At 62.9% G+C, this 22911-nt stretch overlaps 22 non-coding genes and 1 pseudogene across 22 annotated transcripts; all 23 read right to left on the bottom strand.

Moving 5' to 3' along the window:
- Positions 1 to 22: 22 nt before the first annotated feature.
- On the bottom strand, positions 23 to 209 carry LOC148636389 (U2 spliceosomal RNA). Its single transcript, XR_015932292.1, has one exon. It is a non-coding gene; the product is annotated as a U2 spliceosomal RNA (small nuclear RNA).
- An 841-nt stretch (positions 210 to 1050) lies between these two features.
- On the bottom strand, positions 1051 to 1241 carry LOC148636388 (U2 spliceosomal RNA). The gene has a single exon (XR_015932321.1). It is a non-coding gene; the product is annotated as a U2 spliceosomal RNA (small nuclear RNA).
- An 841-nt stretch (positions 1242 to 2082) lies between these two features.
- Positions 2083 to 2273, bottom strand: LOC148636387 (U2 spliceosomal RNA). The gene has a single exon (XR_015932320.1). It is a non-coding gene; the product is annotated as a U2 spliceosomal RNA (small nuclear RNA).
- An 841-nt stretch (positions 2274 to 3114) lies between these two features.
- LOC148636386 (U2 spliceosomal RNA) lies at positions 3115 to 3305 on the bottom strand. Its single transcript, XR_015932319.1, has one exon. It is a non-coding gene; the product is annotated as a U2 spliceosomal RNA (small nuclear RNA).
- An 841-nt stretch (positions 3306 to 4146) lies between these two features.
- On the bottom strand, positions 4147 to 4362 carry LOC148636385 (U2 spliceosomal RNA; annotated as a pseudogene).
- Positions 4363 to 5204: 842 nt separating this feature from the next.
- LOC148636384 (U2 spliceosomal RNA) lies at positions 5205 to 5395 on the bottom strand. Its single transcript, XR_015932318.1, has one exon. It is a non-coding gene; the product is annotated as a U2 spliceosomal RNA (small nuclear RNA).
- Positions 5396 to 6236: 841 nt separating this feature from the next.
- Positions 6237 to 6427, bottom strand: LOC148636383 (U2 spliceosomal RNA). Its single transcript, XR_015932317.1, has one exon. It is a non-coding gene; the product is annotated as a U2 spliceosomal RNA (small nuclear RNA).
- An 841-nt stretch (positions 6428 to 7268) lies between these two features.
- On the bottom strand, positions 7269 to 7459 carry LOC148636382 (U2 spliceosomal RNA). Its single transcript, XR_015932316.1, has one exon. It is a non-coding gene; the product is annotated as a U2 spliceosomal RNA (small nuclear RNA).
- An 841-nt stretch (positions 7460 to 8300) lies between these two features.
- Positions 8301 to 8491, bottom strand: LOC148636381 (U2 spliceosomal RNA). The gene has a single exon (XR_015932315.1). It is a non-coding gene; the product is annotated as a U2 spliceosomal RNA (small nuclear RNA).
- Positions 8492 to 9332: 841 nt separating this feature from the next.
- LOC148636380 (U2 spliceosomal RNA) lies at positions 9333 to 9523 on the bottom strand. Its single transcript, XR_015932314.1, has one exon. It is a non-coding gene; the product is annotated as a U2 spliceosomal RNA (small nuclear RNA).
- An 828-nt stretch (positions 9524 to 10351) lies between these two features.
- LOC148636379 (U2 spliceosomal RNA) lies at positions 10352 to 10542 on the bottom strand. The gene has a single exon (XR_015932312.1). It is a non-coding gene; the product is annotated as a U2 spliceosomal RNA (small nuclear RNA).
- An 841-nt stretch (positions 10543 to 11383) lies between these two features.
- Positions 11384 to 11574, bottom strand: LOC148636378 (U2 spliceosomal RNA). The gene has a single exon (XR_015932311.1). It is a non-coding gene; the product is annotated as a U2 spliceosomal RNA (small nuclear RNA).
- An 841-nt stretch (positions 11575 to 12415) lies between these two features.
- LOC148636377 (U2 spliceosomal RNA) lies at positions 12416 to 12606 on the bottom strand. The gene has a single exon (XR_015932310.1). It is a non-coding gene; the product is annotated as a U2 spliceosomal RNA (small nuclear RNA).
- An 832-nt stretch (positions 12607 to 13438) lies between these two features.
- Positions 13439 to 13629, bottom strand: LOC148636376 (U2 spliceosomal RNA). Its single transcript, XR_015932309.1, has one exon. It is a non-coding gene; the product is annotated as a U2 spliceosomal RNA (small nuclear RNA).
- An 841-nt stretch (positions 13630 to 14470) lies between these two features.
- LOC148636375 (U2 spliceosomal RNA) lies at positions 14471 to 14661 on the bottom strand. Its single transcript, XR_015932308.1, has one exon. It is a non-coding gene; the product is annotated as a U2 spliceosomal RNA (small nuclear RNA).
- An 841-nt stretch (positions 14662 to 15502) lies between these two features.
- On the bottom strand, positions 15503 to 15693 carry LOC148636374 (U2 spliceosomal RNA). Its single transcript, XR_015932307.1, has one exon. It is a non-coding gene; the product is annotated as a U2 spliceosomal RNA (small nuclear RNA).
- An 837-nt stretch (positions 15694 to 16530) lies between these two features.
- On the bottom strand, positions 16531 to 16721 carry LOC148636373 (U2 spliceosomal RNA). The gene has a single exon (XR_015932306.1). It is a non-coding gene; the product is annotated as a U2 spliceosomal RNA (small nuclear RNA).
- Positions 16722 to 17558: 837 nt separating this feature from the next.
- On the bottom strand, positions 17559 to 17749 carry LOC148636372 (U2 spliceosomal RNA). The gene has a single exon (XR_015932305.1). It is a non-coding gene; the product is annotated as a U2 spliceosomal RNA (small nuclear RNA).
- An 841-nt stretch (positions 17750 to 18590) lies between these two features.
- Positions 18591 to 18781, bottom strand: LOC148636371 (U2 spliceosomal RNA). Its single transcript, XR_015932304.1, has one exon. It is a non-coding gene; the product is annotated as a U2 spliceosomal RNA (small nuclear RNA).
- An 841-nt stretch (positions 18782 to 19622) lies between these two features.
- Positions 19623 to 19813, bottom strand: LOC148636370 (U2 spliceosomal RNA). Its single transcript, XR_015932303.1, has one exon. It is a non-coding gene; the product is annotated as a U2 spliceosomal RNA (small nuclear RNA).
- An 841-nt stretch (positions 19814 to 20654) lies between these two features.
- On the bottom strand, positions 20655 to 20845 carry LOC148636369 (U2 spliceosomal RNA). The gene has a single exon (XR_015932301.1). It is a non-coding gene; the product is annotated as a U2 spliceosomal RNA (small nuclear RNA).
- An 837-nt stretch (positions 20846 to 21682) lies between these two features.
- On the bottom strand, positions 21683 to 21873 carry LOC148636368 (U2 spliceosomal RNA). The gene has a single exon (XR_015932300.1). It is a non-coding gene; the product is annotated as a U2 spliceosomal RNA (small nuclear RNA).
- An 841-nt stretch (positions 21874 to 22714) lies between these two features.
- LOC148636367 (U2 spliceosomal RNA) lies at positions 22715 to 22905 on the bottom strand. Its single transcript, XR_015932299.1, has one exon. It is a non-coding gene; the product is annotated as a U2 spliceosomal RNA (small nuclear RNA).
- Positions 22906 to 22911: the final 6 nt, after the last annotated feature.

Here is a 22911-nt window from a genome sequence, read left to right as displayed (position 1 = left end):
CTGTCTTTTCACCGCTGAGAGAAGGTGGTGCACCGCTCCCGGAGGCGCTGCAATACCGGGCCGATGCGTGGAGAGGACGGAGCAAGCTCCTGATCCAGCTCCCTGTTCCAAAAATCCGTTTAATATGTGGTCCCCCGATGGGGGACGTATCAGATATTAAACTGATAAGAACAGATACTACACTTGATCTTAGCCAAAAGGCCGAGGATGCCCACAAAGGCGCGGACCGACGCGCGGGCGTTCCGCTGGCGCACAGTGGCGCAGGCCGACTCCTCTGGAGCCCGGGACCCGCGCAGCTGCCGGCCTCCCTGCAGCCAGAGGCCTGCCGCGGGACTCTGCTCCCCCTCTCTCTTGCCTGCCCGCCTGCCTTCCTGCCAGTCCCGGGCGGGGGCCCTGCTCTTTGATCTTCTGTCAACGGCCCGACAACGACCGCAGCCGCAGGGGGCGCCAGCCGCCCGGCCTCCTTAGCTTAGGCCCCTCCCACCGGCAGCAGCTGCGCCCAACCGGCTGCAAGCCAAAGCCGAGCGCCAGCACCTGCGGGCAGAGGCAAGGGGCAGCTCTCTCTCGGGAGGGAGGGAGGGACGGGGACGCGCGCGCACACACGCCTGCCTGCCTGCCTGCCGAAAAAAAAGAAAGAAAAGGTGGATATACTAAGTTTTTTGGAGGGAAAACGCCCAGCTGTCGAAAGGGGCCCGCCTGCAGGGACGGGGACGGACACGCACGCAAGCAAGCAAGCAAGCAAGCAAGCAAGCAAGCAAGCAAGCAAGCAAGCCACGCCTGCCTCCCTGGGAAAAGGCTGAAAAACCTAAGTTTTTTGGAGGGAAAACGCACGGGAGCCGAAAAGGGGGCCGGCCTGCTTGCCCAGAGAGTCGAGACGCGGGAAAGCGCACAGAGGGAGCACGGGAACCGAGAGGGCGAGAGAGAGAGACAGAACACAGAGACACACAGATGGGGGACGAGGGACGAGACCCGAGAAGAAGGAGCTCCAGTCCACTTCGCTCGCTCGCTCGCTCGCTAGCTACCTACGTCTGTCTTTTCACCGCTGAGAGAAGGTGGTGCACCGCTCCCGGAGGCGCTGCAATACCGGGCCGATGCGTGGAGAGGACGGAGCAAGCTCCTGATCCAGCTCCCTGTTCCAAAAATCCGTTTAATATGTGGTCCCCCGATGGGGGACGTATCAGATATTAAACTGATAAGAACAGATACTACACTTGATCTTAGCCAAAAGGCCGAGAAGCGATGCCCACAAAGGCGCGGACCGACGCGCGGGCGTTCCGCTGGCGCACAGTGGCGCAGGCCGACTCCTCTGGAGCCCGGGACCCGCGCAGCTGCCGGCCTCCCTGCAGCCAGAGGCCTGCCGCGGGACTCTGCTCCCCCTCTCTCTTGCCTGCCCGCCTGCCTTCCTGCCAGTCCCGGGCGGGGGCCCTGCTCTTTGATCTTCTGTCAACGGCCCGACAACGACCGCAGCCGCAGGGGGCGCCAGCCGCCCGGCCTCCTTAGCTTAGGCCCCTCCCACCGGCAGCAGCTGCGCCCAACCGGCTGCAAGCCAAAGCCGAGCGCCAGCACCTGCGGGCAGAGGCAAGGGGCAGCTCTCTCTCGGGAGGGAGGGAGGGACGGGGACGCGCGCGCACACACGCCTGCCTGCCTGCCTGCCGAAAAAAAAGAAAGAAAAGGTGGATATACTAAGTTTTTTGGAGGGAAAACGCCCAGCTGTCGAAAGGGGCCCGCCTGCAGGGACGGGGACGGACACGCACGCAAGCAAGCAAGCAAGCAAGCAAGCAAGCAAGCAAGCAAGCAAGCAAGCCACGCCTGCCTCCCTGGGAAAAGGCTGAAAAACCTAAGTTTTTTGGAGGGAAAACGCACGGGAGCCGAAAAGGGGGCCGGCCTGCTTGCCCAGAGAGTCGAGACGCGGGAAAGCGCACAGAGGGAGCACGGGAACCGAGAGGGCGAGAGAGAGAGACAGAACACAGAGACACACAGATGGGGGACGAGGGACGAGACCCGAGAAGAAGGAGCTCCAGTCCACTTCGCTCGCTCGCTCGCTCGCTAGCTACCTACGTCTGTCTTTTCACCGCTGAGAGAAGGTGGTGCACCGCTCCCGGAGGCGCTGCAATACCGGGCCGATGCGTGGAGAGGACGGAGCAAGCTCCTGATCCAGCTCCCTGTTCCAAAAATCCGTTTAATATGTGGTCCCCCGATGGGGGACGTATCAGATATTAAACTGATAAGAACAGATACTACACTTGATCTTAGCCAAAAGGCCGAGAAGCGATGCCCACAAAGGCGCGGACCGACGCGCGGGCGTTCCGCTGGCGCACAGTGGCGCAGGCCGACTCCTCTGGAGCCCGGGACCCGCGCAGCTGCCGGCCTCCCTGCAGCCAGAGGCCTGCCGCGGGACTCTGCTCCCCCTCTCTCTTGCCTGCCCGCCTGCCTTCCTGCCAGTCCCGGGCGGGGGCCCTGCTCTTTGATCTTCTGTCAACGGCCCGACAACGACCGCAGCCGCAGGGGGCGCCAGCCGCCCGGCCTCCTTAGCTTAGGCCCCTCCCACCGGCAGCAGCTGCGCCCAACCGGCTGCAAGCCAAAGCCGAGCGCCAGCACCTGCGGGCAGAGGCAAGGGGCAGCTCTCTCTCGGGAGGGAGGGAGGGACGGGGACGCGCGCGCACACACGCCTGCCTGCCTGCCTGCCGAAAAAAAAGAAAGAAAAGGTGGATATACTAAGTTTTTTGGAGGGAAAACGCCCAGCTGTCGAAAGGGGCCCGCCTGCAGGGACGGGGACGGACACGCACGCAAGCAAGCAAGCAAGCAAGCAAGCAAGCAAGCAAGCAAGCAAGCAAGCCACGCCTGCCTCCCTGGGAAAAGGCTGAAAAACCTAAGTTTTTTGGAGGGAAAACGCACGGGAGCCGAAAAGGGGGCCGGCCTGCTTGCCCAGAGAGTCGAGACGCGGGAAAGCGCACAGAGGGAGCACGGGAACCGAGAGGGCGAGAGAGAGAGACAGAACACAGAGACACACAGATGGGGGACGAGGGACGAGACCCGAGAAGAAGGAGCTCCAGTCCACTTCGCTCGCTCGCTCGCTCGCTAGCTACCTACGTCTGTCTTTTCACCGCTGAGAGAAGGTGGTGCACCGCTCCCGGAGGCGCTGCAATACCGGGCCGATGCGTGGAGAGGACGGAGCAAGCTCCTGATCCAGCTCCCTGTTCCAAAAATCCGTTTAATATGTGGTCCCCCGATGGGGGACGTATCAGATATTAAACTGATAAGAACAGATACTACACTTGATCTTAGCCAAAAGGCCGAGAAGCGATGCCCACAAAGGCGCGGACCGACGCGCGGGCGTTCCGCTGGCGCACAGTGGCGCAGGCCGACTCCTCTGGAGCCCGGGACCCGCGCAGCTGCCGGCCTCCCTGCAGCCAGAGGCCTGCCGCGGGACTCTGCTCCCCCTCTCTCTTGCCTGCCCGCCTGCCTTCCTGCCAGTCCCGGGCGGGGGCCCTGCTCTTTGATCTTCTGTCAACGGCCCGACAACGACCGCAGCCGCAGGGGGCGCCAGCCGCCCGGCCTCCTTAGCTTAGGCCCCTCCCACCGGCAGCAGCTGCGCCCAACCGGCTGCAAGCCAAAGCCGAGCGCCAGCACCTGCGGGCAGAGGCAAGGGGCAGCTCTCTCTCGGGAGGGAGGGAGGGACGGGGACGCGCGCGCACACACGCCTGCCTGCCTGCCTGCCGAAAAAAAAGAAAGAAAAGGTGGATATACTAAGTTTTTTGGAGGGAAAACGCCCAGCTGTCGAAAGGGGCCCGCCTGCAGGGACGGGGACGGACACGCACGCAAGCAAGCAAGCAAGCAAGCAAGCAAGCAAGCAAGCAAGCAAGCAAGCCACGCCTGCCTCCCTGGGAAAAGGCTGAAAAACCTAAGTTTTTTGGAGGGAAAACGCACGGGAGCCGAAAAGGGGGCCGGCCTGCTTGCCCAGAGAGTCGAGACGCGGGAAAGCGCACAGAGGGAGCACGGGAACCGAGAGGGCGAGAGAGAGAGACAGAACACAGAGACACACAGATGGGGGACGAGGGACGAGACCCGAGAAGAAGGAGCTCCAGTCCACTTCGCTCGCTCGCTCGCTCGCTAGCTACCTACGTCTGTCTTTTCACCGCTGAGAGAAGGTGGTGCACCGCTCCCGGAGGCGCTGCAATACCGGGCCGATGCGTGGAGAGGACGGAGCAAGCTCCTGATCCAGCTCCCTGTTCCAAAAATCCGTTTAATATGTGGTCCCCCGATGGGGGACGTATCAGATATTAAACTGATAAGAACAGATACTACACTTGATCTTAAGAACAGATACTACACTTGATCTTAGCCAAAAGGCCGAGAAGCGATGCCCACAAAGGCGCGGACCGACGCGCGGGCGTTCCGCTGGCGCACAGTGGCGCAGGCCGACTCCTCTGGAGCCCGGGACCCGCGCAGCTGCCGGCCTCCCTGCAGCCAGAGGCCTGCCGCGGGACTCTGCTCCCCCTCTCTCTTGCCTGCCCGCCTGCCTTCCTGCCAGTCCCGGGCGGGGGCCCTGCTCTTTGATCTTCTGTCAACGGCCCGACAACGACCGCAGCCGCAGGGGGCGCCAGCCGCCCGGCCTCCTTAGCTTAGGCCCCTCCCACCGGCAGCAGCTGCGCCCAACCGGCTGCAAGCCAAAGCCGAGCGCCAGCACCTGCGGGCAGAGGCAAGGGGCAGCTCTCTCTCGGGAGGGAGGGAGGGACGGGGACGCGCGCGCACACACGCCTGCCTGCCTGCCTGCCGAAAAAAAAGAAAGAAAAGGTGGATATACTAAGTTTTTTGGAGGGAAAACGCCCAGCTGTCGAAAGGGGCCCGCCTGCAGGGGACGGGGACGGACACGCACGCAAGCAAGCAAGCAAGCAAGCAAGCAAGCAAGCAAGCAAGCAAGCAAGCCACGCCTGCCTCCCTGGGAAAAGGCTGAAAAACCTAAGTTTTTTGGAGGGAAAACGCACGGGAGCCGAAAAGGGGGCCGGCCTGCTTGCCCAGAGAGTCGAGACGCGGGAAAGCGCACAGAGGGAGCACGGGAACCGAGAGGGCGAGAGAGAGAGACAGAACACAGAGACACACAGATGGGGGACGAGGGACGAGACCCGAGAAGAAGGAGCTCCAGTCCACTTCGCTCGCTCGCTCGCTCGCTAGCTACCTACGTCTGTCTTTTCACCGCTGAGAGAAGGTGGTGCACCGCTCCCGGAGGCGCTGCAATACCGGGCCGATGCGTGGAGAGGACGGAGCAAGCTCCTGATCCAGCTCCCTGTTCCAAAAATCCGTTTAATATGTGGTCCCCCGATGGGGGACGTATCAGATATTAAACTGATAAGAACAGATACTACACTTGATCTTAGCCAAAAGGCCGAGAAGCGATGCCCACAAAGGCGCGGACCGACGCGCGGGCGTTCCGCTGGCGCACAGTGGCGCAGGCCGACTCCTCTGGAGCCCGGGACCCGCGCAGCTGCCGGCCTCCCTGCAGCCAGAGGCCTGCCGCGGGACTCTGCTCCCCCTCTCTCTTGCCTGCCCGCCTGCCTTCCTGCCAGTCCCGGGCGGGGGCCCTGCTCTTTGATCTTCTGTCAACGGCCCGACAACGACCGCAGCCGCAGGGGGCGCCAGCCGCCCGGCCTCCTTAGCTTAGGCCCCTCCCACCGGCAGCAGCTGCGCCCAACCGGCTGCAAGCCAAAGCCGAGCGCCAGCACCTGCGGGCAGAGGCAAGGGGCAGCTCTCTCTCGGGAGGGAGGGAGGGACGGGGACGCGCGCGCACACACGCCTGCCTGCCTGCCTGCCGAAAAAAAAGAAAGAAAAGGTGGATATACTAAGTTTTTTGGAGGGAAAACGCCCAGCTGTCGAAAGGGGCCCGCCTGCAGGGACGGGGACGGACACGCACGCAAGCAAGCAAGCAAGCAAGCAAGCAAGCAAGCAAGCAAGCAAGCAAGCCACGCCTGCCTCCCTGGGAAAAGGCTGAAAAACCTAAGTTTTTTGGAGGGAAAACGCACGGGAGCCGAAAAGGGGGCCGGCCTGCTTGCCCAGAGAGTCGAGACGCGGGAAAGCGCACAGAGGGAGCACGGGAACCGAGAGGGCGAGAGAGAGAGACAGAACACAGAGACACACAGATGGGGGACGAGGGACGAGACCCGAGAAGAAGGAGCTCCAGTCCACTTCGCTCGCTCGCTCGCTCGCTAGCTACCTACGTCTGTCTTTTCACCGCTGAGAGAAGGTGGTGCACCGCTCCCGGAGGCGCTGCAATACCGGGCCGATGCGTGGAGAGGACGGAGCAAGCTCCTGATCCAGCTCCCTGTTCCAAAAATCCGTTTAATATGTGGTCCCCCGATGGGGGACGTATCAGATATTAAACTGATAAGAACAGATACTACACTTGATCTTAGCCAAAAGGCCGAGAAGCGATGCCCACAAAGGCGCGGACCGACGCGCGGGCGTTCCGCTGGCGCACAGTGGCGCAGGCCGACTCCTCTGGAGCCCGGGACCCGCGCAGCTGCCGGCCTCCCTGCAGCCAGAGGCCTGCCGCGGGACTCTGCTCCCCCTCTCTCTTGCCTGCCCGCCTGCCTTCCTGCCAGTCCCGGGCGGGGGCCCTGCTCTTTGATCTTCTGTCAACGGCCCGACAACGACCGCAGCCGCAGGGGGCGCCAGCCGCCCGGCCTCCTTAGCTTAGGCCCCTCCCACCGGCAGCAGCTGCGCCCAACCGGCTGCAAGCCAAAGCCGAGCGCCAGCACCTGCGGGCAGAGGCAAGGGGCAGCTCTCTCTCGGGAGGGAGGGAGGGACGGGGACGCGCGCGCACACACGCCTGCCTGCCTGCCTGCCGAAAAAAAAGAAAGAAAAGGTGGATATACTAAGTTTTTTGGAGGGAAAACGCCCAGCTGTCGAAAGGGGCCCGCCTGCAGGGACGGGGACGGACACGCACGCAAGCAAGCAAGCAAGCAAGCAAGCAAGCAAGCAAGCAAGCAAGCAAGCCACGCCTGCCTCCCTGGGAAAAGGCTGAAAAACCTAAGTTTTTTGGAGGGAAAACGCACGGGAGCCGAAAAGGGGGCCGGCCTGCTTGCCCAGAGAGTCGAGACGCGGGAAAGCGCACAGAGGGAGCACGGGAACCGAGAGGGCGAGAGAGAGAGACAGAACACAGAGACACACAGATGGGGGACGAGGGACGAGACCCGAGAAGAAGGAGCTCCAGTCCACTTCGCTCGCTCGCTCGCTCGCTAGCTACCTACGTCTGTCTTTTCACCGCTGAGAGAAGGTGGTGCACCGCTCCCGGAGGCGCTGCAATACCGGGCCGATGCGTGGAGAGGACGGAGCAAGCTCCTGATCCAGCTCCCTGTTCCAAAAATCCGTTTAATATGTGGTCCCCCGATGGGGGACGTATCAGATATTAAACTGATAAGAACAGATACTACACTTGATCTTAGCCAAAAGGCCGAGAAGCGATGCCCACAAAGGCGCGGACCGACGCGCGGGCGTTCCGCTGGCGCACAGTGGCGCAGGCCGACTCCTCTGGAGCCCGGGACCCGCGCAGCTGCCGGCCTCCCTGCAGCCAGAGGCCTGCCGCGGGACTCTGCTCCCCCTCTCTCTTGCCTGCCCGCCTGCCTTCCTGCCAGTCCCGGGCGGGGGCCCTGCTCTTTGATCTTCTGTCAACGGCCCGACAACGACCGCAGCCGCAGGGGGCGCCAGCCGCCCGGCCTCCTTAGCTTAGGCCCCTCCCACCGGCAGCAGCTGCGCCCAACCGGCTGCAAGCCAAAGCCGAGCGCCAGCACCTGCGGGCAGAGGCAAGGGGCAGCTCTCTCTCGGGAGGGAGGGAGGGACGGGGACGCGCGCGCACACACGCCTGCCTGCCTGCCTGCCGAAAAAAAAGAAAGAAAAGGTGGATATACTAAGTTTTTTGGAGGGAAAACGCCCAGCTGTCGAAAGGGGCCCGCCTGCAGGGACGGGGACGGACACGCACGCAAGCAAGCAAGCAAGCAAGCAAGCAAGCAAGCAAGCAAGCAAGCAAGCCACGCCTGCCTCCCTGGGAAAAGGCTGAAAAACCTAAGTTTTTTGGAGGGAAAACGCACGGGAGCCGAAAAGGGGGCCGGCCTGCTTGCCCAGAGAGTCGAGACGCGGGAAAGCGCACAGAGGGAGCACGGGAACCGAGAGGGCGAGAGAGAGAGACAGAACACAGAGACACACAGATGGGGGACGAGGGACGAGACCCGAGAAGAAGGAGCTCCAGTCCACTTCGCTCGCTCGCTCGCTCGCTAGCTACCTACGTCTGTCTTTTCACCGCTGAGAGAAGGTGGTGCACCGCTCCCGGAGGCGCTGCAATACCGGGCCGATGCGTGGAGAGGACGGAGCAAGCTCCTGATCCAGCTCCCTGTTCCAAAAATCCGTTTAATATGTGGTCCCCCGATGGGGGACGTATCAGATATTAAACTGATAAGAACAGATACTACACTTGATCTTAGCCAAAAGGCCGAGAAGCGATGCCCACAAAGGCGCGGACCGACGCGCGGGCGTTCCGCTGGCGCACAGTGGCGCAGGCCGACTCCTCTGGAGCCCGGGACCCGCGCAGCTGCCGGCCTCCCTGCAGCCAGAGGCCTGCCGCGGGACTCTGCTCCCCCTCTCTCTTGCCTGCCCGCCTGCCTTCCTGCCAGTCCCGGGCGGGGGCCCTGCTCTTTGATCTTCTGTCAACGGCCCGACAACGACCGCAGCCGCAGGGGGCGCCAGCCGCCCGGCCTCCTTAGCTTAGGCCCCTCCCACCGGCAGCAGCTGCGCCCAACCGGCTGCAAGCCAAAGCCGAGCGCCAGCACCTGCGGGCAGAGGCAAGGGGCAGCTCTCTCTCGGGAGGGAGGGAGGGACGGGGACGCGCGCGCACACACGCCTGCCTGCCTGCCTGCCGAAAAAAAAGAAAGAAAAGGTGGATATACTAAGTTTTTTGGAGGGAAAACGCCCAGCTGTCGAAAGGGGCCCGCCTGCAGGGACGGGGACGGACACGCACGCAAGCAAGCAAGCAAGCAAGCAAGCAAGCAAGCAAGCAAGCAAGCAAGCCACGCCTGCCTCCCTGGGAAAAGGCTGAAAAACCTAAGTTTTTTGGAGGGAAAACGCACGGGAGCCGAAAAGGGGGCCGGCCTGCTTGCCCAGAGAGTCGAGACGCGGGAAAGCGCACAGAGGGAGCACGGGAACCGAGAGGGCGAGAGAGAGAGACAGAACACAGAGACACACAGATGGGGGACGAGGGACGAGACCCGAGAAGAAGGAGCTCCAGTCCACTTCGCTCGCTCGCTCGCTCGCTAGCTACCTACGTCTGTCTTTTCACCGCTGAGAGAAGGTGGTGCACCGCTCCCGGAGGCGCTGCAATACCGGGCCGATGCGTGGAGAGGACGGAGCAAGCTCCTGATCCAGCTCCCTGTTCCAAAAATCCGTTTAATATGTGGTCCCCCGATGGGGGACGTATCAGATATTAAACTGATAAGAACAGATACTACACTTGATCTTAGCCAAAAGGCCGAGAAGCGATGCCCACAAAGGCGCGGACCGACGCGCGGGCGTTCCGCTGGCGCACAGTGGCGCAGGCCGACTCCTCTGGAGCCCGGGACCCGCGCAGCTGCCGGCCTCCCTGCAGCCAGAGGCCTGCCGCGGGACTCTGCTCCCCCTCTCTCTTGCCTGCCCGCCTGCCTTCCTGCCAGTCCCGGGCGGGGGCCCTGCTCTTTGATCTTCTGTCAACGGCCCGACAACGACCGCAGCCGCAGGGGGCGCCAGCCGCCCGGCCTCCTTAGCTTAGGCCCCTCCCACCGGCAGCAGCTGCGCCCAACCGGCTGCAAGCCAAAGCCGAGCGCCAGCACCTGCGGGCAGAGGCAAGGGGCAGCTCTCTCTCGGGAGGGAGGGAGGGACGGGGACGCGCGCGCACACACGCCTGCCTGCCTGCCTGCCGAAAAAAAAGAAAGAAAAGGTGGATATACTAAGTTTTTTGGAGGGAAAACGCCCAGCTGTCGAAAGGGGCCCGCCTGCAGGGACGGGGACGGACACGCACGCAAGCAAGCAAGCAAGCAAGCAAGCAAGCAAGCAAGCCACGCCTGCCTCCCTGGGAAAAGGCTGAAAAACCTAAGTTTTTTGGAGGGAAAAGCACGGGAGCCGAAAAGGGGGCCGGCCTGCTTGCCCAGAGAGTCGAGACGCGGGAAAGCGCACAGAGGGAGCACGGGAACCGAGAGGGCGAGAGAGAGAGACAGAACACAGAGACACACAGATGGGGGACGAGGGACGAGACCCGAGAAGAAGGAGCTCCAGTCCACTTCGCTCGCTCGCTCGCTCGCTAGCTACCTACGTCTGTCTTTTCACCGCTGAGAGAAGGTGGTGCACCGCTCCCGGAGGCGCTGCAATACCGGGCCGATGCGTGGAGAGGACGGAGCAAGCTCCTGATCCAGCTCCCTGTTCCAAAAATCCGTTTAATATGTGGTCCCCCGATGGGGGACGTATCAGATATTAAACTGATAAGAACAGATACTACACTTGATCTTAGCCAAAAGGCCGAGAAGCGATGCCCACAAAGGCGCGGACCGACGCGCGGGCGTTCCGCTGGCGCACAGTGGCGCAGGCCGACTCCTCTGGAGCCCGGGACCCGCGCAGCTGCCGGCCTCCCTGCAGCCAGAGGCCTGCCGCGGGACTCTGCTCCCCCTCTCTCTTGCCTGCCCGCCTGCCTTCCTGCCAGTCCCGGGCGGGGGCCCTGCTCTTTGATCTTCTGTCAACGGCCCGACAACGACCGCAGCCGCAGGGGGCGCCAGCCGCCCGGCCTCCTTAGCTTAGGCCCCTCCCACCGGCAGCAGCTGCGCCCAACCGGCTGCAAGCCAAAGCCGAGCGCCAGCACCTGCGGGCAGAGGCAAGGGGCAGCTCTCTCTCGGGAGGGAGGGAGGGACGGGGACGCGCGCGCACACACGCCTGCCTGCCTGCCTGCCGAAAAAAAAGAAAGAAAAGGTGGATATACTAAGTTTTTTGGAGGGAAAACGCCCAGCTGTCGAAAGGGGCCCGCCTGCAGGGACGGGGACGGACACGCACGCAAGCAAGCAAGCAAGCAAGCAAGCAAGCAAGCAAGCAAGCAAGCAAGCCACGCCTGCCTCCCTGGGAAAAGGCTGAAAAACCTAAGTTTTTTGGAGGGAAAACGCACGGGAGCCGAAAAGGGGGCCGGCCTGCTTGCCCAGAGAGTCGAGACGCGGGAAAGCGCACAGAGGGAGCACGGGAACCGAGAGGGCGAGAGAGAGAGACAGAACACAGAGACACACAGATGGGGGACGAGGGACGAGACCCGAGAAGAAGGAGCTCCAGTCCACTTCGCTCGCTCGCTCGCTCGCTAGCTACCTACGTCTGTCTTTTCACCGCTGAGAGAAGGTGGTGCACCGCTCCCGGAGGCGCTGCAATACCGGGCCGATGCGTGGAGAGGACGGAGCAAGCTCCTGATCCAGCTCCCTGTTCCAAAAATCCGTTTAATATGTGGTCCCCCGATGGGGGACGTATCAGATATTAAACTGATAAGAACAGATACTACACTTGATCTTAGCCAAAAGGCCGAGAAGCGATGCCCACAAAGGCGCGGACCGACGCGCGGGCGTTCCGCTGGCGCACAGTGGCGCAGGCCGACTCCTCTGGAGCCCGGGACCCGCGCAGCTGCCGGCCTCCCTGCAGCCAGAGGCCTGCCGCGGGACTCTGCTCCCCCTCTCTCTTGCCTGCCCGCCTGCCTTCCTGCCAGTCCCGGGCGGGGGCCCTGCTCTTTGATCTTCTGTCAACGGCCCGACAACGACCGCAGCCGCAGGGGGCGCCAGCCGCCCGGCCTCCTTAGCTTAGGCCCCTCCCACCGGCAGCAGCTGCGCCCAACCGGCTGCAAGCCAAAGCCGAGCGCCAGCACCTGCGGGCAGAGGCAAGGGGCAGCTCTCTCTCGGGAGGGAGGGAGGGACGGGGACGCGCGCGCACACACGCCTGCCTGCCTGCCTGCCGAAAAAAAAGAAAGAAAAGGTGGATATACTAAGTTTTTTGGAGGGAAAACGCCCAGCTGTCGAAAGGGGCCCGCCTGCAGGGACGGGGACGGACACGCACGCAAGCAAGCAAGCAAGCAAGCAAGCAAGCAAGCAAGCAAGCAAGCAAGCCACGCCTGCCTCCCTGGGAAAAGGCTGAAAAACCTAAGTTTTTTGGAGGGAAAACGCACGGGAGCCGAAAAGGGGGCCGGCCTGCTTGCCCAGAGAGTCGAGACGCGGGAAAGCGCACAGAGGGAGCACGGGAACCGAGAGGGCGAGAGAGAGAGACAGAACACAGAGACACACAGATGGGGGACGAGGGACGAGACCCGAGAAGAAGGAGCTCCAGTCCACTTCGCTCGCTCGCTCGCTCGCTAGCTACCTACGTCTGTCTTTTCACCGCTGAGAGAAGGTGGTGCACCGCTCCCGGAGGCGCTGCAATACCGGGCCGATGCGTGGAGAGGACGGAGCAAGCTCCTGATCCAGCTCCCTGTTCCAAAAATCCGTTTAATATGTGGTCCCCCGATGGGGGACGTATCAGATATTAAACTGATAAGAACAGATACTACACTTGATCTTAGCCAAAAGGCCGAGAAGCGATGCCCACAAAGGCGCGGACCGACGCGCGGGCGTTCCGCTGGCGCACAGTGGCGCAGGCCGACTCCTCTGGAGCCCGGGACCCGCGCAGCTGCCGGCCTCCCTGCAGCCAGAGGCCTGCCGCGGGACTCTGCTCCCCCTCTCTCTTGCCTGCCCGCCTGCCTTCCTGCCAGTCCCGGGCGGGGGCCCTGCTCTTTGATCTTCTGTCAACGGCCCGACAACGACCGCAGCCGCAGGGGGCGCCAGCCGCCCGGCCTCCTTAGCTTAGGCCCCTCCCACCGGCAGCAGCTGCGCCCAACCGGCTGCAAGCCAAAGCCGAGCGCCAGCACCTGCGGGCAGAGGCAAGGGGCAGCTCTCTCTCGGGAGGGAGGGAGGGACGGGGACGCGCGCGCACACACGCCTGCCTGCCTGCCTGCCGAAAAAAAAGAAAGAAAAGGTGGATATACTAAGTTTTTTGGAGGGAAAACGCCCAGCTGTCGAAAGGGGCCCGCCTGCAGGGACGGGGACGGACACGCACGCAAGCAAGCAAGCAAGCAAGCAAGCAAGCAAGCAAGCAAGCACGCCTGCCTCCCTGGGAAAAGGCTGAAAAACCTAAGTTTTTTGGAGGGAAAACGCACGGGAGCCGAAAAGGGGGCCGGCCTGCTTGCCCAGAGAGTCGAGACGCGGGAAAGCGCACAGAGGGAGCACGGGAACCGAGAGGGCGAGAGAGAGAGACAGAACACAGAGACACACAGATGGGGGACGAGGGACGAGACCCGAGAAGAAGGAGCTCCAGTCCACTTCGCTCGCTCGCTCGCTCGCTAGCTACCTACGTCTGTCTTTTCACCGCTGAGAGAAGGTGGTGCACCGCTCCCGGAGGCGCTGCAATACCGGGCCGATGCGTGGAGAGGACGGAGCAAGCTCCTGATCCAGCTCCCTGTTCCAAAAATCCGTTTAATATGTGGTCCCCCGATGGGGGACGTATCAGATATTAAACTGATAAGAACAGATACTACACTTGATCTTAGCCAAAAGGCCGAGAAGCGATGCCCACAAAGGCGCGGACCGACGCGCGGGCGTTCCGCTGGCGCACAGTGGCGCAGGCCGACTCCTCTGGAGCCCGGGACCCGCGCAGCTGCCGGCCTCCCTGCAGCCAGAGGCCTGCCGCGGGACTCTGCTCCCCCTCTCTCTTGCCTGCCCGCCTGCCTTCCTGCCAGTCCCGGGCGGGGGCCCTGCTCTTTGATCTTCTGTCAACGGCCCGACAACGACCGCAGCCGCAGGGGGCGCCAGCCGCCCGGCCTCCTTAGCTTAGGCCCCTCCCACCGGCAGCAGCTGCGCCCAACCGGCTGCAAGCCAAAGCCGAGCGCCAGCACCTGCGGGCAGAGGCAAGGGGCAGCTCTCTCTCGGGAGGGAGGGAGGGACGGGGACGCGCGCGCACACACGCCTGCCTGCCTGCCTGCCGAAAAAAAAGAAAGAAAAGGTGGATATACTAAGTTTTTTGGAGGGAAAACGCCCAGCTGTCGAAAGGGGCCCGCCTGCAGGGACGGGGACGGACACGCACGCAAGCAAGCAAGCAAGCAAGCAAGCAAGCAAGCAAGCAAGCAAGCAAGCCACGCCTGCCTCCCTGGGAAAAGGCTGAAAAACCTAAGTTTTTTGGAGGGAAAACGCACGGGAGCCGAAAAGGGGGCCGGCCTGCTTGCCCAGAGAGTCGAGACGCGGGAAAGCGCACAGAGGGAGCACGGGAACCGAGAGGGCGAGAGAGAGAGACAGAACACAGAGACACACAGATGGGGGACGAGGGACGAGACCCGAGAAGAAGGAGCTCCAGTCCACTTCGCTCGCTCGCTCGCTCGCTAGCTACCTACGTCTGTCTTTTCACCGCTGAGAGAAGGTGGTGCACCGCTCCCGGAGGCGCTGCAATACCGGGCCGATGCGTGGAGAGGACGGAGCAAGCTCCTGATCCAGCTCCCTGTTCCAAAAATCCGTTTAATATGTGGTCCCCCGATGGGGGACGTATCAGATATTAAACTGATAAGAACAGATACTACACTTGATCTTAGCCAAAAGGCCGAGAAGCGATGCCCACAAAGGCGCGGACCGACGCGCGGGCGTTCCGCTGGCGCACAGTGGCGCAGGCCGACTCCTCTGGAGCCCGGGACCCGCGCAGCTGCCGGCCTCCCTGCAGCCAGAGGCCTGCCGCGGGACTCTGCTCCCCCTCTCTCTTGCCTGCCCGCCTGCCTTCCTGCCAGTCCCGGGCGGGGGCCCTGCTCTTTGATCTTCTGTCAACGGCCCGACAACGACCGCAGCCGCAGGGGGCGCCAGCCGCCCGGCCTCCTTAGCTTAGGCCCCTCCCACCGGCAGCAGCTGCGCCCAACCGGCTGCAAGCCAAAGCCGAGCGCCAGCACCTGCGGGCAGAGGCAAGGGGCAGCTCTCTCTCGGGAGGGAGGGAGGGACGGGGACGCGCGCGCACACACGCCTGCCTGCCTGCCTGCCGAAAAAAAAGAAAGAAAAGGTGGATATACTAAGTTTTTTGGAGGGAAAACGCCCAGCTGTCGAAAGGGGCCCGCCTGCAGGGACGGGGACGGACACGCACGCAAGCAAGCAAGCAAGCAAGCAAGCAAGCAAGCAAGCAAGCAAGCAAGCCACGCCTGCCTCCCTGGGAAAAGGCTGAAAAACCTAAGTTTTTTGGAGGGAAAACGCACGGGAGCCGAAAAGGGGGCCGGCCTGCTTGCCCAGAGAGTCGAGACGCGGGAAAGCGCACAGAGGGAGCACGGGAACCGAGAGGGCGAGAGAGAGAGACAGAACACAGAGACACACAGATGGGGGACGAGGGACGAGACCCGAGAAGAAGGAGCTCCAGTCCACTTCGCTCGCTCGCTCGCTCGCTAGCTACCTACGTCTGTCTTTTCACCGCTGAGAGAAGGTGGTGCACCGCTCCCGGAGGCGCTGCAATACCGGGCCGATGCGTGGAGAGGACGGAGCAAGCTCCTGATCCAGCTCCCTGTTCCAAAAATCCGTTTAATATGTGGTCCCCCGATGGGGGACGTATCAGATATTAAACTGATAAGAACAGATACTACACTTGATCTTAGCCAAAAGGCCGAGAAGCGATGCCCACAAAGGCGCGGACCGACGCGCGGGCGTTCCGCTGGCGCACAGTGGCGCAGGCCGACTCCTCTGGAGCCCGGGACCCGCGCAGCTGCCGGCCTCCCTGCAGCCAGAGGCCTGCCGCGGGACTCTGCTCCCCCTCTCTCTTGCCTGCCCGCCTGCCTTCCTGCCAGTCCCGGGCGGGGGCCCTGCTCTTTGATCTTCTGTCAACGGCCCGACAACGACCGCAGCCGCAGGGGGCGCCAGCCGCCCGGCCTCCTTAGCTTAGGCCCCTCCCACCGGCAGCAGCTGCGCCCAACCGGCTGCAAGCCAAAGCCGAGCGCCAGCACCTGCGGGCAGAGGCAAGGGGCAGCTCTCTCTCGGGAGGGAGGGAGGGACGGGGACGCGCGCGCACACACGCCTGCCTGCCTGCCTGCCGAAAAAAAAGAAAGAAAAGGTGGATATACTAAGTTTTTTGGAGGGAAAACGCCCAGCTGTCGAAAGGGGCCCGCCTGCAGGGACGGGGACGGACACGCACGCAAGCAAGCAAGCAAGCAAGCAAGCAAGCAAGCAAGCAAGCAAGCCACGCCTGCCTCCCTGGGAAAAGGCTGAAAAACCTAAGTTTTTTGGAGGGAAAACGCACGGGAGCCGAAAAGGGGGCCGGCCTGCTTGCCCAGAGAGTCGAGACGCGGGAAAGCGCACAGAGGGAGCACGGGAACCGAGAGGGCGAGAGAGAGAGACAGAACACAGAGACACACAGATGGGGGACGAGGGACGAGACCCGAGAAGAAGGAGCTCCAGTCCACTTCGCTCGCTCGCTCGCTCGCTAGCTACCTACGTCTGTCTTTTCACCGCTGAGAGAAGGTGGTGCACCGCTCCCGGAGGCGCTGCAATACCGGGCCGATGCGTGGAGAGGACGGAGCAAGCTCCTGATCCAGCTCCCTGTTCCAAAAATCCGTTTAATATGTGGTCCCCCGATGGGGGACGTATCAGATATTAAACTGATAAGAACAGATACTACACTTGATCTTAGCCAAAAGGCCGAGAAGCGATGCCCACAAAGGCGCGGACCGACGCGCGGGCGTTCCGCTGGCGCACAGTGGCGCAGGCCGACTCCTCTGGAGCCCGGGACCCGCGCAGCTGCCGGCCTCCCTGCAGCCAGAGGCCTGCCGCGGGACTCTGCTCCCCCTCTCTCTTGCCTGCCCGCCTGCCTTCCTGCCAGTCCCGGGCGGGGGCCCTGCTCTTTGATCTTCTGTCAACGGCCCGACAACGACCGCAGCCGCAGGGGGCGCCAGCCGCCCGGCCTCCTTAGCTTAGGCCCCTCCCACCGGCAGCAGCTGCGCCCAACCGGCTGCAAGCCAAAGCCGAGCGCCAGCACCTGCGGGCAGAGGCAAGGGGCAGCTCTCTCTCGGGAGGGAGGGAGGGACGGGGACGCGCGCGCACACACGCCTGCCTGCCTGCCTGCCGAAAAAAAAGAAAGAAAAGGTGGATATACTAAGTTTTTTGGAGGGAAAACGCCCAGCTGTCGAAAGGGGCCCGCCTGCAGGGACGGGGACGGACACGCACGCAAGCAAGCAAGCAAGCAAGCAAGCAAGCAAGCAAGCAAGCAAGCCACGCCTGCCTCCCTGGGAAAAGGCTGAAAAACCTAAGTTTTTTGGAGGGAAAACGCACGGGAGCCGAAAAGGGGGCCGGCCTGCTTGCCCAGAGAGTCGAGACGCGGGAAAGCGCACAGAGGGAGCACGGGAACCGAGAGGGCGAGAGAGAGAGACAGAACACAGAGACACACAGATGGGGGACGAGGGACGAGACCCGAGAAGAAGGAGCTCCAGTCCACTTCGCTCGCTCGCTCGCTCGCTAGCTACCTACGTCTGTCTTTTCACCGCTGAGAGAAGGTGGTGCACCGCTCCCGGAGGCGCTGCAATACCGGGCCGATGCGTGGAGAGGACGGAGCAAGCTCCTGATCCAGCTCCCTGTTCCAAAAATCCGTTTAATATGTGGTCCCCCGATGGGGGACGTATCAGATATTAAACTGATAAGAACAGATACTACACTTGATCTTAGCCAAAAGGCCGAGAAGCGATGCCCACAAAGGCGCGGACCGACGCGCGGGCGTTCCGCTGGCGCACAGTGGCGCAGGCCGACTCCTCTGGAGCCCGGGACCCGCGCAGCTGCCGGCCTCCCTGCAGCCAGAGGCCTGCCGCGGGACTCTGCTCCCCCTCTCTCTTGCCTGCCCGCCTGCCTTCCTGCCAGTCCCGGGCGGGGGCCCTGCTCTTTGATCTTCTGTCAACGGCCCGACAACGACCGCAGCCGCAGGGGGCGCCAGCCGCCCGGCCTCCTTAGCTTAGGCCCCTCCCACCGGCAGCAGCTGCGCCCAACCGGCTGCAAGCCAAAGCCGAGCGCCAGCACCTGCGGGCAGAGGCAAGGGGCAGCTCTCTCTCGGGAGGGAGGGAGGGACGGGGACGCGCGCGCACACACGCCTGCCTGCCTGCCTGCCGAAAAAAAAGAAAGAAAAGGTGGATATACTAAGTTTTTTGGAGGGAAAACGCCCAGCTGTCGAAAGGGGCCCGCCTGCAGGGACGGGGACGGACACGCACGCAAGCAAGCAAGCAAGCAAGCAAGCAAGCAAGCAAGCAAGCAAGCAAGCCACGCCTGCCTCCCTGGGAAAAGGCTGAAAAACCTAAGTTTTTTGGAGGGAAAACGCACGGGAGCCGAAAAGGGGGCCGGCCTGCTTGCCCAGAGAGTCGAGACGCGGGAAAGCGCACAGAGGGAGCACGGGAACCGAGAGGGCGAGAGAGAGAGACAGAACACAGAGACACACAGATGGGGGACGAGGGACGAGACCCGAGAAGAAGGAGCTCCAGTCCACTTCGCTCGCTCGCTCGCTCGCTAGCTACCTACGTCTGTCTTTTCACCGCTGAGAGAAGGTGGTGCACCGCTCCCGGAGGCGCTGCAATACCGGGCCGATGCGTGGAGAGGACGGAGCAAGCTCCTGATCCAGCTCCCTGTTCCAAAAATCCGTTTAATATGTGGTCCCCCGATGGGGGACGTATCAGATATTAAACTGATAAGAACAGATACTACACTTGATCTTAGCCAAAAGGCCGAGAAGCGATGCCCACAAAGGCGCGGACCGACGCGCGGGCGTTCCGCTGGCGCACAGTGGCGCAGGCCGACTCCTCTGGAGCCCGGGACCCGCGCAGCTGCCGGCCTCCCTGCAGCCAGAGGCCTGCCGCGGGACTCTGCTCCCCCTCTCTCTTGCCTGCCCGCCTGCCTTCCTGCCAGTCCCGGGCGGGGGCCCTGCTCTTTGATCTTCTGTCAACGGCCCGACAACGACCGCAGCCGCAGGGGGCGCCAGCCGCCCGGCCTCCTTAGCTTAGGCCCCTCCCACCGGCAGCAGCTGCGCCCAACCGGCTGCAAGCCAAAGCCGAGCGCCAGCACCTGCGGGCAGAGGCAAGGGGCAGCTCTCTCTCGGGAGGGAGGGAGGGACGGGGACGCGCGCGCACACACGCCTGCCTGCCTGCCTGCCGAAAAAAAAGAAAGAAAAGGTGGATATACTAAGTTTTTTGGAGGGAAAACGCCCAGCTGTCGAAAGGGGCCCGCCTGCAGGGACGGGGACGGACACGCACGCAAGCAAGCAAGCAAGCAAGCAAGCAAGCAAGCAAGCAAGCAAGCAAGCCACGCCTGCCTCCCTGGGAAAAGGCTGAAAAACCTAAGTTTTTTGGAGGGAAAACGCACGGGAGCCGAAAAGGGGGCCGGCCTGCTTGCCCAGAGAGTCGAGACGCGGGAAAGCGCACAGAGGGAGCACGGGAACCGAGAGGGCGAGAGAGAGAGACAGAACACAGAGACACACAGATGGGGGACGAGGGACGAGACCCGAGAAGAAGGAGCTCCAGTCCACTTCGCTCGCTCGCTCGCTCGCTAGCTACCTACGTCTGTCTTTTCACCGCTGAGAGAAGGTGGTGCACCGCTCCCGGAGGCGCTGCAATACCGGGCCGATGCGTGGAGAGGACGGAGCAAGCTCCTGATCCAGCTCCCTGTTCCAAAAATCCGTTTAATATGTGGTCCCCCGATGGGGGACGTATCAGATATTAAACTGATAAGAACAGATACTACACTTGATCTTAGCCAAAAGGCCGAGAAGCGATGCCCACAAAGGCGCGGACCGACGCGCGGGCGTTCCGCTGGCGCACAGTGGCGCAGGCCGACTCCTCTGGAGCCCGGGACCCGCGCAGCTGCCGGCCTCCCTGCAGCCAGAGGCCTGCCGCGGGACTCTGCTCCCCCTCTCTCTTGCCTGCCCGCCTGCCTTCCTGCCAGTCCCGGGCGGGGGCCCTGCTCTTTGATCTTCTGTCAACGGCCCGACAACGACCGCAGCCGCAGGGGGCGCCAGCCGCCCGGCCTCCTTAGCTTAGGCCCCTCCCACCGGCAGCAGCTGCGCCCAACCGGCTGCAAGCCAAAGCCGAGCGCCAGCACCTGCGGGCAGAGGCAAGGGGCAGCTCTCTCTCGGGAGGGAGGGAGGGACGGGGACGCGCGCGCACACACGCCTGCCTGCCTGCCTGCCGAAAAAAAAGAAAGAAAAGGTGGATATACTAAGTTTTTTGGAGGGAAAACGCCCAGCTGTCGAAAGGGGCCCGCCTGCAGGGACGGGGACGGACACGCACGCAAGCAAGCAAGCAAGCAAGCAAGCAAGCAAGCAAGCAAGCAAGCAAGCCACGCCTGCCTCCCTGGGAAAAGGCTGAAAAACCTAAGTTTTTTGGAGGGAAAACGCACGGGAGCCGAAAAGGGGGCCGGCCTGCTTGCCCAGAGAGTCGAGACGCGGGAAAGCGCACAGAGGGAGCACGGGAACCGAGAGGGCGAGAGAGAGAGACAGAACACAGAGACACACAGATGGGGGACGAGGGACGAGACCCGAGAAGAAGGAGCTCCAGTCCACTTCGCTCGCTCGCTCGCTCGCTAGCTACCTACGTCTGTCTTTTCACCGCTGAGAGAAGGTGGTGCACCGCTCCCGGAGGCGCTGCAATACCGGGCCGATGCGTGGAGAGGACGGAGCAAGCTCCTGATCCAGCTCCCTGTTCCAAAAATCCGTTTAATATGTGGTCCCCCGATGGGGGACGTATCAGATATTAAACTGATAAGAACAGATACTACACTTGATCTTAGCCAAAAGGCCGAGAAGCGATGCCCACAAAGGCGCGGACCGACGCGCGGGCGTTCCGCTGGCGCACAGTGGCGCAGGCCGACTCCTCTGGAGCCCGGGACCCGCGCAGCTGCCGGCCTCCCTGCAGCCAGAGGCCTGCCGCGGGACTCTGCTCCCCCTCTCTCTTGCCTGCCCGCCTGCCTTCCTGCCAGTCCCGGGCGGGGGCCCTGCTCTTTGATCTTCTGTCAACGGCCCGACAACGACCGCAGCCGCAGGGGGCGCCAGCCGCCCGGCCTCCTTAGCTTAGGCCCCTCCCACCGGCAGCAGCTGCGCCCAACCGGCTGCAAGCCAAAGCCGAGCGCCAGCACCTGCGGGCAGAGGCAAGGGGCAGCTCTCTCTCGGGAGGGAGGGAGGGACGGGGACGCGCGCGCACACACGCCTGCCTGCCTGCCTGCCGAAAAAAAAGAAAGAAAAGGTGGATATACTAAGTTTTTTGGAGGGAAAACGCCCAGCTGTCGAAAGGGGCCCGCCTGCAGGGACGGGGACGGACACGCAAGCAAGCAAGCAAGCAAGCAAGCAAGCAAGCAAGCAAGCAAGCAAGCCACGCCTGCCTCCCTGGGAAAAGGCTGAAAAACCTAAGTTTTTTGGAGGGAAAACGCACGGGAGCCGAAAAGGGGGCCGGCCTGCTTGCCCAGAGAGTCGAGACGCGGGAAAGCGCACAGAGGGAGCACGGGAACCGAGAGGGCGAGAGAGAGAGACAGAACACAGAGACACACAGATGGGGGACGAGGGACGAGACCCGAGAAGAAGGAGCTCCAGTCCACTTCGCTCGCTCGCTCGCTCGCTAGCTACCTACGTCTGTCTTTTCACCGCTGAGAGAAGGTGGTGCACCGCTCCCGGAGGCGCTGCAATACCGGGCCGATGCGTGGAGAGGACGGAGCAAGCTCCTGATCCAGCTCCCTGTTCCAAAAATCCGTTTAATATGTGGTCCCCCGATGGGGGACGTATCAGATATTAAACTGATAAGAACAGATACTACACTTGATCTTAGCCAAAAGGCCGAGAAGCGATGCCCACAAAGGCGCGGACCGACGCGCGGGCGTTCCGCTGGCGCACAGTGGCGCAGGCCGACTCCTCTGGAGCCCGGGACCCGCGCAGCTGCCGGCCTCCCTGCAGCCAGAGGCCTGCCGCGGGACTCTGCTCCCCCTCTCTCTTGCCTGCCCGCCTGCCTTCCTGCCAGTCCCGGGCGGGGGCCCTGCTCTTTGATCTTCTGTCAACGGCCCGACAACGACCGCAGCCGCAGGGGGCGCCAGCCGCCCGGCCTCCTTAGCTTAGGCCCCTCCCACCGGCAGCAGCTGCGCCCAACCGGCTGCAAGCCAAAGCCGAGCGCCAGCACCTGCGGGCAGAGGCAAGGGGCAGCTCTCTCTCGGGAGGGAGGGAGGGACGGGGACGCGCGCGCACACACGCCTGCCTGCCTGCCTGCCGAAAAAAAAGAAAGAAAAGGTGGATATACTAAGTTTTTTGGAGGGAAAACGCCCAGCTGTCGAAAGGGGCCCGCCTGCAGGGACGGGGACGGACACGCACGCAAGCAAGCAAGCAAGCAAGCAAGCAAGCAAGCAAGCAAGCAAGCAAGCCACGCCTGCCTCCCTGGGAAAAGGCTGAAAAACCTAAGTTTTTTGGAGGGAAAACGCACGGGAGCCGAAAAGGGGGCCGGCCTGCTTGCCCAGAGAGTCGAGACGCGGGAAAGCGCACAGAGGGAGCACGGGAACCGAGAGGGCGAGAGAGAGAGACAGAACACAGAGACACACAGATGGGGGACGAGGGACGAGACCCGAGAAGAAGGAGCTCCAGTCCACTTCGCTCGCTCGCTCGCTCGCTAGCTACCTACGTCTGTCTTTTCACCGCTGAGAGAAGGTGGTGCACCGCTCCCGGAGGCGCTGCAATACCGGGCCGATGCGTGGAGAGGACGGAGCAAGCTCCTGATCCAGCTCCCTGTTCCAAAAATCCGTTTAATATGTGGTCCCCCGATGGGGGACGTATCAGATATTAAACTGATAAGAACAGATACTACACTTGATCTTAGCCAAAAGGCCGAGAAGCGATGCCCAC

This window comes from Lepisosteus platostomus, unplaced genomic scaffold, assembly GCF_059453375.1.
Source record: "Lepisosteus platostomus isolate fLepPlt1 unplaced genomic scaffold, fLepPlt1.hap1 Scaffold_175_H1, whole genome shotgun sequence".
Lineage (NCBI taxonomy): Eukaryota > Metazoa > Chordata > Actinopteri > Semionotiformes > Lepisosteidae > Lepisosteus > Lepisosteus platostomus.
The sequence above is the reverse complement of the archived record's forward strand: the minus strand, read 5'-3'. Positions and strand labels throughout refer to the sequence as shown.